The sequence below is a fragment of the Chlorocebus sabaeus genome, unplaced genomic scaffold (assembly GCF_047675955.1).
Source record: "Chlorocebus sabaeus isolate Y175 unplaced genomic scaffold, mChlSab1.0.hap1 unalloc_scaffold_279, whole genome shotgun sequence".
Taxonomy (NCBI): domain Eukaryota; kingdom Metazoa; phylum Chordata; class Mammalia; order Primates; family Cercopithecidae; genus Chlorocebus; species Chlorocebus sabaeus.
Window position 1 is genome coordinate 59,083 of NW_027327569.1, and position 17,284 is coordinate 76,366.

At 39.1% G+C, this 17,284-nt stretch overlaps 1 pseudogene; it reads left to right on the forward strand.

Annotated features, from left to right (window-relative positions):
• Window positions 1–5,770: 5,770 nt before the first annotated feature.
• On the forward strand, window positions 5,771–15,500 carry LOC140711195 (zinc finger protein 705D-like; annotated as a pseudogene).
• Window positions 15,501–17,284: the final 1,784 nt, after the last annotated feature.

Genomic DNA, 17,284 nt, shown 5'->3' on the forward strand with positions numbered 1-17,284 from the left:
CCCTTCCAGCTGTCTGCTCTGCTGTACTTTAGAAGAGGCTCCAGTTTGGCTGCTAAATGCCCACCTATCATTTTTTAATTCCAGGCAGCAGGAAAGAAAATAGCCAAGAGAGAAAAACAAGGGAACATCTACCCCTCCCTTTAAATTTTTTAACCAACCACCTCTTTTTTTTTTTAACCCAATTTGTTGAGCTATGATTACATTTAAAAAGCTGTACATGTTTAAGGTATGCATCTCAGTGAGTCTGGGGATAAGTATACATCATGAACACCACTACCCTTAAGATTATACACACATCCTTCACCGCCCAAAGTCCCCCCCATTATGATTATTACTGGTAAGAAATGTTGGTAAGAACACAAAATCCACCCTTTTAGCAAATTTTCAGTATGCAATACAGTATTCTTAGCTCTAAGCACTATGCTGTAAATGAGACCTCCAGAACTTACTTATATGGTATATCTGAAACTTTGTGCTCTAACCATATCTACCCATTTCCCCTGCACCACGGCCCCTGGTAACCACCATTCTACTCTCTGCTTTTGTGAGTTTGTCTATTTTAGATTTCAAATGCAAGTGAAATCATATAGTTATTGTCATTCTGTGGCTGGCCTATTTCATATAACGTAATGCCCTCGAAGTCCACCCATGTTGTCACAAAAGACAGGGTTTCATTATTATGTAACACTGAACAATATTCCAATGCATGTATGTATTACCCATTTATCCTGACACTCTCCCTCCACCTGCCTCCCAACAGGCCCCAGTGTGTGTTGCTCCCCTCTCAGTATCCATGTGTTCTCATTGTTCTGCTTCCACTTGTAAGTGGGACCATGCAGTGTTTGATTTTCTGTTCCCGGGTTAGTTTGCTGAGGATAATGGCTTCCAGCTCCATCTATGTCCCTGCAAAGGACATGATCTCATTCCTTTTTATGACCGCATAGTATTTCATGGTGTATATGTACCACATTTTCTTTATCCAGTCTATCATGGATGGACATTTGGGTTGATTCCATGTCTTTGCTATTGTGACTAGTGCTGCAATGAACATGTGTGTGCATGTATCTTTATAACAGAATGATTTATATTCCTTTGGGTATATACACAGTAATGAGCTTGCTGGGTCAAATGATCTTTCTGGTTCTAGGTCTTTGAGGAATCACCATACTGTCTTCCACAATGGTTGAACTAATTTACATTCCACCAACAGTGTTAAAGTGTTCCTATATCTCAACAGCCTCATCAGCAGGTAGTTTTATTTAAAAAATTTTTGAGAAACCTTCATACTATTATCCAAAATGACCATAGTAGTTTGTATTTCCACCACGAGTATACAAGGGTTATCTTTTATCCACATCCTCACTAATACTTGCTATTCATCTTTTTGATAACAGCTATTCTAAGAGGCGTCAGGTGACATTTCATGGTGGTTTTTATTTGCATCCCCCTGACAATTAGAGATGGTAAGAATTTTGTCATATATTTGTTGGCCATTTGTCTCTTTTCTTCTTGGAAACGACTATTCAGATCTTCACCTGTTTAAAAAGAAATTTCAACTTTTATTTTAGATTCAGTGAATGTATGTGCAGGGTTTTACATTGGCACATTGTGTGATGCTGAGGCTTGGAATATGAATGATCTTGTAACCCAGGTAGAAAACATAGTATTTCATGGTGTATATGTTTTTCAGGTCTTGGTCCCCACTTTCCCTTCCCCTTCTTGTAGTCCCCAGTATCCGTTGTTCCCATCTTTACATCCATGTGTAATCAGTGCTTTGTTCTTACTTATAACTAAGAACATATGGTATTTGGTTTTTTCTTCCTGCATTATTTTAGAATAATGGCCTCTAGCTGCATCCAAGTCGGTGCAAAGGACATAATTTTTTTAATGGTTGCATAGTATTCCATGGTGTACATATACTATATTTTCTCTATTCAATGATAGAGAAAATATTCATGTCTTTGCTATTGCAAATAATGGTATAATAAATATATGAGTGCACACGTCTTTATGGTAGAACCATTTATTTTCTTTTGGATACAAGGGTCAGTCCCCATGGCTGCTGTCAAGGGCTAGCATTGAGTGCGTGCAGCTTTTCCAGGCTCAGGGTGCAAGCTGTCAGTGGATCTATCATTCTGGAGTCTGGAGGATGGTGGCCGTCTTCTCAGAGCTCCACTAGGCAGTGCCCCAGTGGGGACTCTGTGGGGGCTCCTACCCCATATTCTCCCTCTGCACTGCTGTAGTAGACATTTGCCATGAGATCTCCACCCCAGCAGGCTTCTACTGGACATACAGGCTTTTCCATACATCTTTTGAAATCTAGGTGAAGGTTTCTGATATGGTTTGGCTCTGTGTCCCCCCCACCCCAAATCTCACCTCAAATTGTACTCCCACAATTCCCACATGTTGTGGGGAGACCTAGTGGGAAATAATTGAATCATGGGGGCAGTTTCTCCCATATCGTTCTCATGGTAGTGAATAAGTCTTACGAGTTCTGATGGTTTGATAAGGCGAAACCAGTTTTGCTTGGCTCTCATTCTCTCACTTGCCTGCTGTGTTGTAAGACCTGCCTTTCGCCTTCTGCCTCCCCCTAGCCATGTGGAACTGTAAGTCTAATTAAACCTCTTTCTTTTGAAAATTGCCCGGTCTCGGGTATGTCTTTATCAGCAGCACACACCTGTACTTTGTGCAACTGCAGGTTTAATATCCCATGGAAATTGCCAAGGCTTATGGCTTGCACCCTCAAAGCAGTGACTCAAACTGTGTCTGGGGCCTTTTTAGCCATGGCTGGAGCTGGAGTGGTTGGGAGGTAGAATGCTGTGAGCACTGTCCTGCCCTTGCCCTGGCTGGTTCAGCCCTAGGCCCAGCCCACAAAGCCAGTCTTCCCTTACAGGCCTCCAGACCTTTGAAGGGAGGGGCTGCCACCAGCCAAGGACTCTGAAATGCCTTTCAGGCTCTTTCTTCATTGTCTTCTATTAGCATCTGCTTTCCTTTTAGTTATGCAAATGTCTTCAGCCTGCTTGAATTTCAGAGGATACCAATGGCCTTAAAAGTACCATATGACCCCTAACACTTCCTGACTTCATTTCTGCAATGTATTTTAATTTTTTACATCATCATGAATATTGAAACTTTTTATATCTACTCACTTTCCATTTGTTTTCAAGTCCAGTTTACTTCCAAATAATTTTAGAATATAGAGTCTCCATAAGACTCTACTTTGTCTGGTTTCTTGCTGTGCCCCATGACTGCGAATGCTTTCTAGTACATATAATACACTCAAAAGTACTTACGAGGCTGCATGCGGTGGCCCACGCCTGTAATTTCAGCACTTTGGGAGGCCGAGGTGGGCGGATCACGAGGTCAGGAGATCGAGACCAACCCGGCTAACATGTGTGAAACCCCGTCTCTACTGAAAAAAAAAAAAAAAAATAGCCGGACGTGGTATGGGGCGCCTGTAGTCCCAACTCCTGTAGTCCCAACTACTCAGGAGGCTGAGGCAGGAGAACGGCGTGAACCCGGGAGGCGGAGCTTGCAGAGAGCTGAGATCTACTACTACTGCGCTCTAGCCTGGGTGACAGAGCAAGACTCCATTTCAAAAAAAAAAAAAAAAAGTACTTATCAACGAAAAAAGGAATGAATCTTCCTATTTTTCCTTCAAAATAGCCTTAACTCTTTGGTTTCCAAGTTGATGTGGGGTTTTTAGTACTTGTCTCAAAAATCCAATCAAATTGACCCTGGTGTGTCTCCAGAATGAAGTTTGGATGAGGTTCAGTATCTGTGCAATCAGGGCACGTCTCTTGGAATGTAGTGCTGATTAGGTTTATTAATTGTTTTTTCCTATATAAGGGGAAGCCAATCGGAGGATGCGTTTTCCCAGAGAAGGAGCATCAGAAGAGTTTAAGACCTTGGGGGAAGAGAGTCTTGCTGCTTGCTTGTGGGACTTGCCTTGGAAGGTAGATAAGTTCACAGCATCCTCCAATTTTTTATTTTTGGTGAGTTCTCCAAGCACTGAGATGTGAACTGGTCTCATTCCCTTACAATGATACTGTTACCAGTAGAAGAGATTCGAGTTACTGGCAGCATATCTGCATGGGTCCATAAGCAACTTCAGTCCTTGCTTCCTCAGAAGAAAGAATTCGACTGAGGGGCATACAGCGGAAAAAGAGACTAAGTTTCAGAGCAGGAGTGGAAGTTTATTTAAAAAGGCTTTAGAACAGAAAGGAAAGGATAATTCTCTTGGAAGAGACCCAAGTGGATGCCTGAAGGTCCAAGAGAGAAAAGAGAAGGGTCTCTTACCTTGATCCTGGGATGGGCTTGCATCTTTCCCATGATTCTTCCTTTAGGGAGAGTTTCTGGCATGAACAGTGCTTTCCTTACCCTTTGGAATTGAGCATGCATGGTGTGTTTAGGGAGTTATATGCATGTCCATCCGAGGCTTTCTTTCCTTTTCCAGCGGAGTGTGTCCCCGGAAGATTATACTTTGTCATTTTTGTCTCTTAACATGAATGCCCAAGAAGTTGCTTCTTCCTGGAGTCTGCATTTAATTAACATTTTTGATGTTAACAGGTGTAAACCACCAGGAATTGGCCTCTCTCTGGTGCTGCCTAATTATCATTTTTAGAGAGGCAAAGTGATCATGAACAGGCCATCACCTGACATTTCTAGTGGGTAGGGGAAGAGCCCTCTCCTGCCCTGCTCCTGCTCTTCTACCTGTAACAACACAAGCCTTGAATATCATTAGACATGTGTCCCATCAAGGCAGCATCTCATTATTAAACTTTACTGTGTGAATTGTTCCTTCACATTCTCATATTCTGTGTTCACTATCTGTGTGCCTTTTCCATTTTTGTTTTGACCATATCTCATTATTTTAACTGCCTTCTCCAAGATTCTAGATCTGCATTGACCAATAGAGTAACTACTAGTCACATGTGGCTATAAACTGTAAATTAATTATAATTAAATAACTAAATGGCATATCCTTAGTAGTAATAGCCAAATTTGTGGCCAAACTAGAAATTCTGTAACTACATATGTGTGGTAGTTACTGCATTGGACAATGCAGATACAGAGAATTTCTTTCATCACAGAAAATCATGTTGGGCATGTTGGCTGCCATTTATTTTTATTTTATTTTTATTTTTTATTTCTTTGAGACAGAGTTTTGCTCTTGTTGCCCAGGCTGGAGTGCAATGGCGTGATCTCAGCTCACCGCAACCTCCGCCTCCCAGGTTCAAGTGATTCTCCTGCCTAAGCTTCCCTAGTAGCTGGGATTACAGGCATGTGTCCCCACGCCCGCCTGTTTTTTTTTTTTTTTCTTCTATTTTTAGTAGAGACGGGGTTTCTCCATGTTGGTCAGGCTGGTCTCAAACTCCTGACCTCAAGTGATCCGCCTGCCTCAGCCTCCCAAAGTGCTGGGATTGCAGGTATGAGCCATTGCGCCCGGCCTTATTTTTAAATTCTGTTTGTGTGGTTTATAGTTAAATTATTGATTTGTTTTATGTGACCACCAGAGCAGGCGCCAGAGAAAAAGCAAGTAGGCAAGGTAAAAAGAAACTGTATTAGCTAGCCAATGTGAAGGAAGAAAGGGCGAAGTTCACCGGTCTCTGGCGGTGGAGGTTCCTAGGTCTGCACAGGAGGAGGGGCCGAGGAAGTTCGCGCCGCGCGCCTGCCGGGAGCGGCTTTTCTGTCTAAGGCTTGGGAGTGGGAGGGCAATAGGTGGGACACGGGCGTGTCGGGGATGTTCCCTAGGTGCCGCCAGGTAAGTTGCGGTTTCCTCGATCAGACGCCATGTTGCGCCTGTGCAGTTGGTCTGTATTTTTCCCGGGCGCGGGCTGCGTTTTCCCGTGCGCGGTTAAGTTGGTGATGAAGAACCTGGAAATGCGCCATCTTAGTCATCTTTGTCCTCTCCCGTCCTCCAGTCAATTATATTCTGCTTCTCTATACTCATTTCCTTTCACAGATTTTCTCAGGCAATTTTTAAATTTCATTCATTTACCTTCTTGAGGAACGTACTTAGATCATTTTTAAAAAATAATGTACAGCAAATAATTTTTCCACGGATATTGTTTTAGCTTTATTGTGTTGGTACTTTTACATACTATATTTAGGTATTACTATTTTTCATAACTTACTTTAAAAATTGTGCCAATTTTATTTAAAAGAGATTTCTCCCTTGATTTTCAGAGGTCAGATTGTGTCTTCCATTGCTGTTATTTTAGTTTAATTTTAATTTATTATATGTAAATATGTTGCATATTCCTTTTTAAAAATGTGAGATTTTTTCTCTCTCTTGTTACACAAACTTTGTATACAGTGTTCATTATGCACTTTAAAAATAAATATTTTGTTTCAGGGCATGGTGCTTTCACACATGCAACCTTAGAATAATTTTAAATTCCATTCCACTTTCACCATTCCTGAACTGCTTTGAATATATTGGATGTTGGAAGCCATGAGAGGTTTTGACTTGCATCCAGTCAAGATAATAGAATTTTCCATTTATAGTGTAATCTGATATATATTCATTTTGATTTCATACTTTTAAAAAATCTATTCTCTTTTACTCTGTGGTGATCTTTGCTTTTCTATTTGTGCATTGCTAGAATGTCGGCTGCTGTTTCCCTAGCACCTGAGATGTTACTCAACACTGTATAGTGCTGGTGTTGAGAATTGAGAGAATCTACTAAATAATAGCACTTTTCGAGACCGCTGTTCTGAATTAAAAGGAAGGGAAAGGACAGGCAAAAGAATATAGACATCAGCTATTTTTACTGAAGATCTGTTGGAGAACATGGTTTTGGTGTCCAGGAACTTGAGACCTAATACTGCATTCCTAATACTTCACTAAGGTGTGTCTAAATAGCCCTGAAAGGGCTAGGAAGTCACAAGTCAGCCTCTTAGTTGTTATGAGTGTCCTTAAAATATTAAGGGAATATTGAGGATGCAGAATGGCTCCTTCCTCATGACTTTTTAAGAGATTTGGGCCGGGCGCTGTGGCTCACGCCTGTAATCCCAGCACTTTGAGAGGCTGAGGCGGGTGGATTACCTGAGGTCAGGAGTTCCAGACCAGCCTGACCAAAATGGAGAAACCCCGTCTCGACTGAAAATACAAAATTAGCCAAGCGTGGTGGTGCATGCCTGTCATCCTAGCTACTTGGAAGGCTGAGGCAGAAGAATAGCTTGAACCTGGGAGGTGGAGGTTGCAGTGAGCTGAGATTTCACCATTGCACTCCAGCCTGGGCAACAAAAGCGAAACTCTGTCAAAAAACAAAAAAGGAGAGAGAGAGAGAGAGATCCGGAGGGAGATACTAAGCTGTGCAGACTCTCATCTTGAAGTCACCAAATACGTAAGTTGTTATTCCTGCTCTGGTGAGAAGTTTGTCAATACATTTTTTCCATGAATTAATGAAAATTTTAGACCCATAATGTAAGTTTAAAAAAATTTATCCTAAAGATTGCTTGTGTATGTATGTGTTTTGAAATGTATTTAATCTCTATATCTTGAAATAGTTTTTATAGATTCCACACAAGGGTCCGTTAGGAAATAAGTGTGTTTTAATTTTCTTATAATATTTGTCCTTTTTTGTCCCTGGCACAGTCTGTATATGACCATTTAAATTACTTTTAGTTCATGTTTGGGTTATAATCACACACAAATATTCTCTAAGGTCCACATCTTATTTTGATATTCAAGGAAGAGTTTACATGGTAATAATAGTAAGAGTTACAGCTGGTTTCACTGAAGCTTTGTAGGCATTCTCTAATACCTTATTGTTTTGAAGGAATATCTGTTCTGCTTGAATTATAGACTACATAATACATGTACTGTCAGGTACATTCATGGAAGGGACAGGCAGATGGAGTCATATGTTACTGGAGTCTTGATGAACAGATGTAGGAAATAGTCCAAGGAATAAGAAAAAAGTTGATATTGAAAAGTGCTTGTTGAAGTCTGTAAATGTGCATTAAAATGTGTCAGTAAAAATAGACACAGTGAAGTTTGGGAACTGGGGTCTGAATCCTGGAGTCCCCAGAATCATAGAGAACCTTGATTAGGGGAGTAATTTTGTAAAAAAAACCAGAAGAGGCAGTGACAAGGCAGAATAGAATTAAAAGTATTTCTGTGTCATTTTCTAGTTTTGTAATTTTGTCATATTTGTCAAACTCTGTTGATTATTTATTAAACTGGTAAACTACAATCAGCAGGGTTATTATAAGGGTTAAATAAGGAAATTTATGTATATCTGTAAGCACAATGTCACAATTAATACAAAGTTACCCTTTTTATTTTTCCTGGACTTCATGTACAAATGGGTCAGTTAATTTTTTGTTATGACACATAATTATCATTTGTACATAAAATATATTTAATTATTTTTGTATTTTTAGCAGGGAAATAATACAAACATGTTTTCCCCATCTCAAACACATGAGTTCATATAAACATATCCATCTGTATACCTACATATCTATGTATGAATATACATATGAACATCAGTATTTCTCAGCAAATATATATCATGATAATCAGAGATATTGCAACTAACAAAGACTAATATAAACCATGATTGCAAAAATTTTAGATACCACCTTAGTAAAATATCAGATTGAGCTGCTAAATTTCTCTCAGCCCTAAGTCATTTTGTATTTTCTGAGCATCCCAGAGGATTGTGACTGTATACACAGGACAGAAACACCATGACCCAGGGCACTGCTGCGAATTTCTGATGCAGGGGATTTTAAGGGCTAGATAAGCGGGATGGGAGTGTTGACCCTCCAAGTGAAATAAATTCCTGAATTGATTATCCCCATCCTAAAACAGATTTTTTTTTTTTTTTTTTTTTTTTTTTGTGATAGAGAGTCTTGCTCTGTCGCCCTTGCTGGAGTGCAGTGTTAGGATCTTGGCGCACTGTAATTGCCTCCTGAGTTCAAGCAATTCTCCTGCTTCAGCCTCGTGAGTAGCTGGGATTACAGGCAAGCACCACCATGCCCAGCTAATTTGTGTATTTTTAGTAGAAATGGGGTTTCACCATTTTGGCCAGGCTGGTCTCGAACTCCTGACCTCAGGTGATCCACCTGCCTTGGCCTCCTAAAGTGCTGGGATTACAGGCGAGAGCAACTGCACTTGACCCTAAAACAGATTCTTTCTTGATTGATTTCCGAGTTCCAAGGGGAAATGCAAAAGTCGAAATTGAGAGAAAGTAAAAGTCGAGTAAGGCTTCAGAAGGCTGTGATTGGTGTTGGAGAAACATTGCTAGGGCATAAAGCCTGGATAATAAAATCTGAGAAATCCCACAGTGTTTATCTACAGGTATAAATCATATTCCACATGTGGGTGGAGTCAGGGATCCCTTTGTTTTAAAATCCGTGAGGGAATTGAATATCTGGACTTGTGTCAATTAACATACAAAACTCAGTGCTTTTGATGTTCTCATTCACAAGATATCTGTGTTCCTTCTTTGTCAGAAACCATAGTCATAGGCTTCCTAATTTTGACCGTGGGAAAAGAGGAGAGGCCTCTGTGTGTTTGTGTCTGTTGGTTAGGCTGTGGTGCAGGTGGTGTCACACTTCAGTGAAGGTCTGGCTTTTCATCACAGGTTGGTCTGAAAATTATGTACAAGGCTGGTGTCTCACATGTTCTCTCTCTAACCTCAGCTTTTCTTAGTGCCTGAAGTGTCTGCAAGTGGAAATCCAGAAAAAGACAGAGAGAAACTGAGTTCTTGACAATGCATTCACTAGTGAGTAGGGGATGCCTCTTTCTACTGAAATTATACCCATATTGCTGGCAAATGGGCAGTTTTCTCCAGTTTGCATGGGTGTTTCATTTTTATTCTTTTTTTTTGTTTGTTTTTATGATGCAAAATCCACCCAGCCTGGGTGTTCCAAATGCAATCAGGAGACTTTCAGGTATCTGGCCTCCAATTAAGTTTTCTCAGGACTCTAGGTTGGGTATCATGTGTCAAAGATTCCTAAATTATCAATATAATTTCTAATATTACACTACTTTATTCCAGCCCCTATGCAGGCTATTTACAAAAAAAGACATGAGAGATCTCATTTATGTATTTCTTTTTCTTCCATCCATCCTGTAACCTCATAGGGAAATAATTGACCCATTAACTGTCCCGTTGGCTGAAATAGACTTAGGATTGTGATGAATGCAGGCAATAGAGATGCGTGAAGAGCAGAAGATCACAGCCCAATAATGAGGCTGATGTTCTAGGAGCTGAGTTCAATAAATCCCATGTGATAGGCCTTGGGCAAGAGCTGCACAGTGTTGAGGAAGAAGGAGAGTTTGATAAAATATGTTTATGCTTTTAAAAACTTTGCAAAAGGACAACTAAAGAAGTCATTATTATTCTTATCCCCATTCATTTTACCTTTTGATAATTAAACTTTTTGCCTTCTGGTAACTGAAAGTAACATATAAGAAATACAATTACTTAACTATGGTTGCACACTCAGGAGAAGGAATATTGTAGATATAGTACAATTTAGGGTTCTGTGGAAATGCTCTATAAGGGCTGGTTAGAAAAAAACAAAACAGTAAAGAGGCCTTTTTATCCTTGTACAAGCCAAGTGACAAGTTAAAGTTAAAAGAGAGGCAGTGAAAACTGATGTTTGGATTGCCCAGAGAAAGTTGAGAACAGGAGGCTTCATATGACAGGAATCATCAGACTAAGACTTCCTCAGTATAGCAGCCTCAGCGGTCTTGTCTTGTGCGGCTGGACTGTCTTTAAGCCTTGTCATGAACACCTGAATTACATAACATTAGAGTGACTATATGTATGAATTGAATCCTATATTCTGCGTAAAACTTGTTCAGTTCTGAAGAATGCTGGAGTCTGGTTCATGACTTTCTAACTTTTTAATGAATAAGGGACCAATGACCTGTATTTCATAAATATTTGCTAGATAGGAAACATGTTTTCCATTACTTCTTTAGATTATTCAAAACACATAATAGGTCTTTTAACCATTTGATTGGTGAAAAACCTGTGGTTTATCTAGAGAAACAATTCATTTAATCATGGTCCTGTTTAAAAAGTAGTAAATCATGGTTATTTGCCTTGTGACAAATCTGTAATTTACTTGAAATTCATGGTAAATTTGTTTTATTTATGAAGGTTCAAGTGAAAATTTTATAATCAGTTATGTACAGGTGATTAACACATTACTGAAAAATATCTGGGCTATATTATGCCACATCTCATGCGATATTTCTTCATAAGAAAGTTTAATGGATTAAGAGTGGGTATGTCTCTGTGAGTGAATCTGAAAGGCAGATACCAGCTTAGTATTGAGAATGAACTGGCTGGAACCTAAAACACTGAGTGTTCTGCATACCCAGCTCCTACCTATGTCATCTCAGCCTTCCTCCTCAGGACATTAAAAGAGATTCTCTGTCTAAACTAAAATGTCTGTGATGTTTTAGAACAAAGTGACTTTTGAAGATGTAGCTATTGACTTCACCCAGGAAGAGTGGGCCATGATGGACACATCCAAGAGAAAGTTGTACAGAGAGGTAATGCTGGCAAACATCAGTCACCTGGTGTCCCTCGGTGAGTCCCTCAACATTCACATATGTATGTAGACACACATTGACTCATTCATTCAATAAGTGTTGGAACAGCTTCCCCATATCTCACTCTAATCTCCTCTGATTCTCTCACAGATCTTATCTGAAAAAAGTTTGAGCTCTCTAAATCTGTCTGAAAGAAATATCTTTATTTTATTTTATTTTATTACGTTTTATTTAGTTTGTCACTCAATTACAATGTAATCTTGACAAGGATTTCATGGTTTCCTTGGTACTCAGTCTCTAATACTCAGAACACACCTGGGAACTTAATGAATATTTTCAATGTATTAAATTAAATATTTTCTAAATAACTCTTCTGCTTTAGTCGCTATGCTTAGGCTGAGACCAATTAGTAAAAACAATACCAATATCTTTTCTGTATAGAACACCAATTATTTTTGTAAATCGAATGTTTTTTTTTTTGTTCTGCATGAGAATAATAATAAACATACTGTGCAGAGGTTTAATTAATCTCTTTCTGAAAAGACTGTGTATTATGCATTGTGTCTTGGAACTTAGGCATGGACTCAGCATTCATAGGTCCTGACTGTTTTAAATTTTCTTTTCCTGATGGACCTTTCGTTTGGATTTATTTTCTAGTCTCACGTTGGGTCAGAAAAATCCTGGGGAGTTTTCTGTGTTCTAGGTCTTGTGGCCTGAGCTGACCTTCACTGTTTTTATTCTTCCTCGGTGGCCTGCCTTACAGTTGGTGATAATGCACATTTATTGACAGTGAACTCAAAACACATGTACTGTTTCCACTAACAGGGTACAGATAAGCAAATCCGATATAACTTTGCAGCTGGAGCAAGGAAAAGAGCTCTGGCGGGAAGGAAGAGAATCTCTGCAAGGCCAGAATCTGGGTAAGCAACAGGGTCCTGTGCTCTAATAGGAGGAGGTGCTTTGTCAATGAATAATATCAGTCAAATATTAATTAGCGGTTTTATCAAATGAGTGGTAATTTCTAAAATGTAGGTTAAGCTACTGGAGCAGAATTCCTTAGATGTTATTATCATTTTGTTCATATGTCAGATGCTACTCTTGTGTCCTCTTGCCTTTTCTTTTACTTTCGGGAAAAGGATAATTCATGTACTTGTTGGGGTTAAACTGTCACATGCTGCCTCTTTTCCCGATACCCCTGTGAAGACTATCCCTCTATTTACCTGCCTGATATCTCATCTCCATTTTAACTCTTTTCACATTTTAATTTTAAAACTCTTTTCTAATTGCTGACGCTGTACAATCTGTTTCTTCTATTGAAGGATTTTCTTCATTTGACACATTTGTCACATCTAAGTGTTAATTTTTGAAAAAAAATAAACCGGCCTTGGGGTTTTTCAATTACCATAATACCAAGGTAACAATTTATTTTTCAATTATTTCAGACAAGGAAAGTGCCCTTAAGAAAAAACACACGATATCCATGCATCCTATCAGAAAAGACACATCCACCGTTATGTCAATGGTGAGTTTTATAGCTGTGTACACCAGTCATCTAAGTTAAACACCTGGTAATGGGTTAAGTTAGTAATGACGCACAGTCACCTGAGTGTAATTAGGCTGGCATTAAGTGCTTTCTAAGCAAAAGAAAATTTGATACTTTGAATTCAATGAATAAAGTGACCTGTGCTCTAAACCATAACATGAGATCTTTAAAATAGAACAAGTGCATATACATTGCTTATGCTCAGACTTTGAAAGATATTGATATCATCACAATTAATGGAAAAGCTCTGCAGTTGGGATCATACAAAAGAGAAAATATCTGTGTCTGCAGGAGATAACGTGTATGCAAGTGTCAATCGAGAAAAATGACGAGACAAGTCTCAATCATTTTAGGAAATTTATTTGCCAGAGTTAAGGACATGCACCTGGGGGACAGGTGTATACCTTTCTCCAAAGATGATTTTCTCTAAATTTAAAGGGGGAAAGGGTGGGATATTGAGAAGTACACAATTTTCATGCAAAAGGTGGGTAGAAAAAAATAGTGATTCGTGCATTTTTCTGGCTCAGTGAATCTGGATTTTTTTACATAAGATGACATAAACAAATGAGGCAGAGGAATAATGCAGGAGAGCTGCATTTTATATAAGACAACATAGGCAAAATTGGGCAGGGAAACAATCGGATATGCATTTGTGTCTGGTGAACTGGGGATGACTGCGCCTGTAAAGACAAGCTATCAGTTTGCATTGCCATGGTGTAACTTTAACAGCTCATGAGGAATTTCCTTGTGGGCAAAATATGGGGGAGGCATGTAGCTTTTCATCTTGTAGCCATATTATTTAGGAACCAGAAGAGGGAGGCAGGTTTGTGTGACCCTGTTCTCAGCTTGATTTTTCCCTTTGGTTCAATGAGTTTGGGGTGCCAAAATTTAATTTCCTTTCACACAAGTAACACTGGAAAGATTACAACTGGGCTCTACCACTGAATGGTTGGTCTAGGATTCAAAGGTGGTGAAATGAATGTATAGATGTATGTCGGTAAATCATTAAGAGCTTTTAATCTTTGTCCCTGAAGGAGAACTCTCTCATTTTGGAGGATCCCTTTGAATGTAATGATTTGGGAGAAGATTGCACTCACAGTTCCACAATGACTCAGTGTTTGTTAACTCAGAGTGGAAAGAAACCCTACGTCAGCAAACAGTGTGGAAAATCCCTTAGTAATCAGTTCTCCCCTAAACCACATAAACAAATTCATACTAAAGGTAAATCATATCAATGTAATATATGTGAAAAGGTCTATACTAATTGTTTTCACCTTAGATGGCACAAGATGACTCACACTGGAGAGAGGCCATATGCATGTCATCTATGTGGAAAATCCACTCAGTGTTCTCACCTTAGAAGATATGAGAAAACTCACAGGGGAGAGAGACCGTATAAGTGTCATCAGTGTGGGAAAGGCTTTATTCAATCCTTTAACCTTCGAAGACATGAGAGAACTCACCTTGGATAAAAGCGTTATGAATGTGATAAAAGTGGAAAAGTCTTTAGTCAAAGCTCTGGCTTTAGAGGACACACAAGAATTCACACTGAAGAGAAACCACATGCTTGTCTTCTATGTGGGAAAGCCTTCAGTCTATCTTCTGACCTTAGATGATATGAGAGAACATGCACTGGAGAAAAGCCATGTGAATGCCTTTATGTGGGAAAGCCTTCAGTCAGTGTACTAATCTTAAATAACATCAGAAAATTCACCCTGGAGAGAAAATGATAAATGTCTTCAGAACATATTCTGACTTTAGATGACATAGTGTTAGGAATGACGAATGTAAGGAATATGGAAGAGACTTCAGCTGCAGTTGTAACGTCTAAACATGCCAAAGGACTCACATTTTGAAAAATTACTATGATCAACATGGACGTTACTTCGGTTACCTTTATTCTTCAGTCCTCATCAATAAATTCATATGGAAGAGAAATTGTATGACACGTATGTACCAAAGACTTGTTAGTGATCTGATCATAAATGACATGAGAGAGCTGAAACTGTCAACATAATAAACTAAAAGTCTTCAGCAACAGTTTTAATAACTTAAAACGTGTGGGACTTTCAGGTAGAGAATCTCTAGCTCTGTGTTCAGTGTGAAAATGTTTTTATGTGCAATTTGTTGTTAAATAACGTAAGAAAACTTTACCTGGATGAACCCTTTATTTGTATTTTCTGTGAATAAACATTCAGCCAAGCACTAGGCTTGATGTTCACAAGAAAACACAGTGATAAAATGCTGCTAAAATGGAAAATAAGAGAGGAAATCCTTTATAAGCTAAATAAGAAGGGAAAGTCTTTCCAAGGGCAATGAATTCTCTTGGAATACCAAACACTTCTTACTGGAGAAGTTATGCCTTGAAAAATCATGAGAAATCCTTTCTTCACAGAGAAACGCTTGTGGCACATGTGAGATTTCACACTGGACAAAACATGGTTAGCATCTTGAAAGGAGAAGATTCTTTAGGGGTAATTCATTTCTTATTTGACATTAAGTTTCTCACATTGAGGAGCTATCAAACTTGAAAATCACTGTGGAGAAACCTGATAGATTTCTCATCAGAAAAGTGAGTCAAGAAGGTAGACCTCTAGAAAAAACTCTTAACATATAGTTTAGCATAATAATTCAGAAATTTGAGAAAATGTCTATTCATAAAAATGCAGCACATAAACGTATAATAGCAAAGTGACCTGGGCATAAATTGAATGCAGAATTATATAAGAAATCTCATTAAACATTTCCAATAGATCAATACTTACAATGTTGAAAGAATACAATCGGTTGTTGAAAAAACTTAGTGTGTTGGTGAAGTCCTTCTTTCATTTATGCAGCCCTAACAAATCGATTTGCATCTGCATTCCTTGGCTTATGGGTCGAGATTCTACCCCAACTTCTGAGTCTCCCCAGTCTTCAACGGTTCTTTCCTCACAGCTCACCTCCCTTTACTTCAATGTCCACGAAAACCACTTGTTTCCATCCAACCCTAGAACTGACACATCAGGGATCTTCAGCCCCACTTGCCAGATTTCTCAGTGTGTCATTGCATAGATTTAGCAAGGAAATGGAGGCTGGATCAAAGACACCTAGTATATGCATTTGGGTGTCCCCAGCCCTTGCCTGTGTCTCTGAGTAGTTACCTGGGATCAGAGAATAAGGCAGCCCTGCTCTTCTATCCCTCAGAAATCTCTTGAAATTTTGTCCCTGAAGCCTCTCTAAGTGGAGGTAGCAGTTCATCTCATGACACCCCAGAATTTACTCAGGTAAGTCCTGAGTTATTACACAGAGACAGACACAGTTGTGTTCCTTTTACTTCTATCCAGAAGATAAAACGCCAGCATGCTAAAACAGCCGAACCTGTCAGCCACCATGCAAGCCTTTCCTATATTCGATTCAATGTACTTTTCCAGAAGCAAAATGAAAGTTCTCACAGATGGGGCCTCCTCTGCCTTGTCCTCAGAATTGGAAAATGTATTGTCCATCGAGGAGCCTCAGTACTGAACCTAAAACTCAAGAGAAAACATTTCCTGAATAATAAGTGGGATGACGACTTGAAATTTTGCAAAACAGGCACAATCTTAATACGATAGGCCTTACTAAGGCTAAATGGCCTTATCCATGGTTGAAATTGACACATAATTATATTAAAAAATCTCCACAAGTGATTGATTTTACTCAGCAGCCAGGGTTTATGTCAGGTGTGAGGATAACGAGCAAGAAATTCAAGCCCTTGGCAAACTGGTTGGAGAGGCAAGGATTGTGTCCAGGTAGAGCTCATAACATTATTTATTGTTTAATCTATTTAATTAAACATGTAATTTACCCTCAAACTGTGGCTGACATTATATGTAGTCCTGAGCCACATTAAGATGTACTATTTGTGCTCTGAAATTCTACGGGATTTGACAAGTGCATGGTGGCAGATCTCCAGTATTAAAGCATAACACAGAATGCTTCTTTTATTCAAGCTCTTCTTCCCTTCACGTAGAGAGAATCAATCGACTTTTGTATACTAACTTTCGAATTTGTTTCTTTATTCCCATCTTCTTTAATTAAAGCACAAGATATCGTACTCAATTTCCATTTGATCTTCCAAAAGAAAGGTACTGAATAATCCATACCTGAATTTCAGTGATTCAGACTCAGGTCCACCGCTAAACAGTAAAGGCCAAACGTCCTGTGCTGCCACCTCATGGCCGGCAAAGGGC